Source organism: Triticum dicoccoides, chromosome 7A (genome assembly GCF_002162155.2).
Source record: "Triticum dicoccoides isolate Atlit2015 ecotype Zavitan chromosome 7A, WEW_v2.0, whole genome shotgun sequence".
Classification (NCBI taxonomy): domain Eukaryota; kingdom Viridiplantae; phylum Streptophyta; class Magnoliopsida; order Poales; family Poaceae; genus Triticum; species Triticum dicoccoides.
In genome coordinates, this window is record NC_041392.1 from 403,843,126 (window position 1) to 403,847,005 (window position 3,880).

Here is a 3,880-nt window from a genome sequence, read left to right on the forward strand (position 1 = left end):
CTCCCCCGCCGCCAAGTGACTCCGTCGTGGCTCCTGTCCTGCTTTTAATTCCTGCACACGTATCATGCCTCGGGGAGGCGTTTAAACTTGCGTTTGGCATTGAAATAACAGTGTGGACTGTAATATTTGCTTTTGAATTCCTTGAAATTAGCATTTTTCCTTCCTACTTGCTTACGTTCTACGCCGGCAGAGCCCGGCCCCGCGCGTACCTCACCCAGCAATAGTCCCGACCGGAAACCAGGACGGGACCAAGGAGTGAGGGGCTACGTGACAAGTTAGGCTCCTGAGTCGGGATGCTCAGGAGTCCCCCTTGGCGCACGAACAACAAGTAGGGAGGTGTGATGCGGGCGGATCCACCGTTCTACGTCTGCAGAGCCCGGCCGCGCGCGTGCCTCACCCAGCGATGGTCCCGACCGGAAACCAGGACGGGGCCACGGAGTGAGGGGCTACGTGACCAGTTAGGCTCCTGAGTCGCGATGCTCAGGAGTCCCCCTTGACGCTCAAACGGCCTTCGTACCTTGGCTCCGCTCGGGGAGAGACGCGCGATGAACCATGCCCGGGGGGACCTGGTCGGGCGGCGTGCGTCCGGGTGTGACCTAGGCGCAGCCCCCATGCCCAGCCCCCTCGCGCGGCACTCCCGAGGGGAGGCGTTACGATGGGGCTAGACACTGAGCTCTGGGCTCCCTGAGGTTGATGCGGCCCGGGGGCCACCCTCAGTTGTTTATCACCAGCGCGGAGCATAGTGTATGTGTACGGGCATAGCCGCTCCTCGGCAGTGTCGTCAGCCAGCACGGAGCATGGTGCTTCCACTGGTACGTGGGAGGGGGGCCCCTCCAGGAGGAGCCCCTGGGGCGTGTACAGCCCCGCCCTGACACGTGGTTGGCACGTAGGGCCTGACGAGGTGTATCTGGGCACCCGTGAGCCAGCGCGGGACTCACGGGGCCCTACCTCTAGGCGGGTTGCCCCTGGCACTGGGCCTTATCTTGTGATGTGTCCCTGCAAATTTGGTTAGATGTCGGCACTCTACGTCCTCGGGTCCCGGCCCTCGAGCTGGTCTCAGCCGTCGCTGGTATGCCAGGTCGTGATGCCATGGACACCAATAAGAGCCCTGAGTCGCGATGCTCAGGTGCCCCCCTTTAACGTGCAAGTGGTCGGCATGGAGGATAAGAGGTGCCGTGGACCGGCATCAAATAATCAAGCATGGTGGGTCTAACGCATGATCGGAAATAAACGCAAATGGGATACATGCCACTAGGCCTGGCCCGAGCGGCTTGGGGATCATGCAGCCTGAGGGGCGCCCCCAACAAGGTAAGCTAACAACATGGAATAAAGGGATACACACCGCAGGGACGGACCCACACGGCCTGGGAATAATGCAGCCCTGGGGGCGCTCCCAGCTGGAAGTAAAACTCGAAAGATGTCACCTGATGATGTTGAGGACGAAGGGGTGTTGGTGTAGCAGGCTCGGGAGGCTGCGGGAGCTGATCCTCACGAGCCCCCAGGCCCAGGGGCCTCGGGAGGCTCCGGAGGCGCTGGCGGCACCTCGCGGGCCATCTCCATCTCTGCCAGGGCTGCGGAACGCCTGGCCTCTCGTGCCTCCGTGATGCCCCTCATGAGGCGCTGGTACGCGTCAGCCGCGTTCGGCAAGCCGTAAGGCATGCGAACGTAGCTGTGGGGTGGAGCTGCCCAGCGCCCCACTCGCGAGGGCCAGAGGCGCTCCAGAGAGACGACTCGGTTGAGCCTTGGTATGTCGATGCAGACGCGCAGCCCACCATCCTCGCCTGGATGGGGGGCCACTGCTGGTAGGCGGCGGGCGCTCATAAATCTTGACTCCTGTAGCTCCTGAATGGCCTTGCTGACGAACTCTTGTGGGTCTGGATCTCCTTGCCTTGCTCCTTCTTGAGGGAAACGTGCTTCAAAACACGCCTCCATGTGGTGCCCAAGCGCCTCCCTCGTGACCCTAGCTAGGTCGGTGGCCCTCCAAGGGAGAGCCCCCGAACCCTTCCCGGGGAGGGTGCCGGGCGCGCTTTCCTATGCGATGGAAGGAGGCTCCCCCTAGGCAGGAGCGGGCCCTGAGGGGCCTGCCTCCTGAGGGGCCGGGCCGGACGATGTCTTCTTCTTCTTGGGGGCGGTCTCGGGAAGCCTCCTGCTTCCGCGATCCGGGTCTTCTAGTGATGAGGCCTGAAAGGCTCGTTCCAGGGAACACACCGCGTCCTTCTCTTCACAGGGCACCGTGATGAATCCGCCACTTCCTGGCATCTTGAGGACGTTGTAGCCGTGGTGAGTCACGGACATGAACTTGGCCAGCGCCGGGTACCCAAGGATGGCGTTGTACGACAGGCGAATGTGAGCGACGTCGAAGTCGATGAGCTCAGTGCGGTAGTTGTCGCGTGCCCCGAAGGTGACAGGGAGGCGGACCTGCCCAATCGGGACCGTGGAGCCGTCGGTGATACCAGAGAAGGGCTTTGTTGGCTGAAGCTGGCTGTAGGGCACTTGGAGGTTGTTGAACGTCTCCACGGACAGGACGTTGAGCCCTGCCCCGCCATCGATGAGGGTCTTGGTGACCACCACGTTGCTGATGATTGGGGAACAAAGATCGGGAGGACTCTGGTTGTTGCCGCACACTTGAGCTGATTTGCTGAGCTGAACGTGATGGCGCACGCCGACCACCTGAGAGGGCGTGTGGCTTCGAGTCTGGGGAGTACTGCGTTCACTTCACGGGCGAATTGCTTGAAGATGCGCTGAGAGGCTGGGGCTTGAGCTCTGCCCAGGATGCATGCGATCGCGCGCGGCTCCTGGAAGCCCCCAGCCTCCTTGTCCTGATGGCGGTCCTCGTTTCTCCTTGGCTGCGACGGCGGCGGTGGGAGGCCTGCGTTGCCTAGCGGGCGATCCTCGCGAGGCTGATCCCTCCAGTCTCCCTCGCGAGGCTGATCCCTCCATCCTCTCTCGTGAGGCGGGTCTTGCCAGTGATCCTTGCGAGGTTGGTCGCGCCACCCTTGGTGCGGCCCACGGTCTTCCCAGCGTCTTGCGTTTCTTCCTCCTCCCCGACCATAGCCCCGGTCACCGCGGTCGGGGCGTCGGCCGATCCTTCCTTCATGCACGGCTCGGAGTTCTTGGCATTCGTTGGTGTTGTGGGTGTGGAGGTCGTGGTACACGCAGTACCGGCTGCCCATGGGAGGTTCGGGCTGATCTCTGCCCCGCTTGGTGTCTGGTTCTACCACGAGCACTATAGCCCCCTTGCGCTTCACATCCTTGGCCTTGAGCTTCTTCTCTTCTGGGTCAGCGGCAGGCAGCTCGAGGAGGGAGAGACGCCCCTCCTCAGCCCTGGCGCACTTGTTTGCCAAGTTGAACAGCTCCAAGGAAGTGCACAGGTCTTCATGCATCGCCAGCTCCTCCTTCATCTTGACGTCGCGCACGCCATCGTAGAAAGCTGAGATGATGGCCTCCTCAGTCACCTTGGGGATCTTGAGGCGTGCGTTGTTGAAGCGCTGGATGTACTTCTGCAGGGTTTCCCCGGGTTGTTGCTTGACTCGGCGCATGTCGCTCACGGCGGGTGGCCGGTCGCGAGTACCTTGGAAGTTGGCGATGAAGCGGGTGCGCATCTCTTTCCAGGAGGAGATTGTGCTTGGAGCCAGGTTCAGGAGCCAGGTGCGGGCCCCGTCCTTGAGCGCCATGGGAAACCAGTTCGCCATGACCTTCTCGTCTCCGTTGGCAGCTTCGATGCCTAGCTCGTAGAGCTGGAGGAACTCCACAGGGTCGGCACGGCCGTGCCGTCGTAGCGAGGAGGCAGGTCTAGTTTGAACTTGTCGGGCCACGCGATGCTGCGTAGTTCGGCGGTGTAGGCGCGGCAGCCTGCTGTGGCCACGGGAGGCCTTGGGTG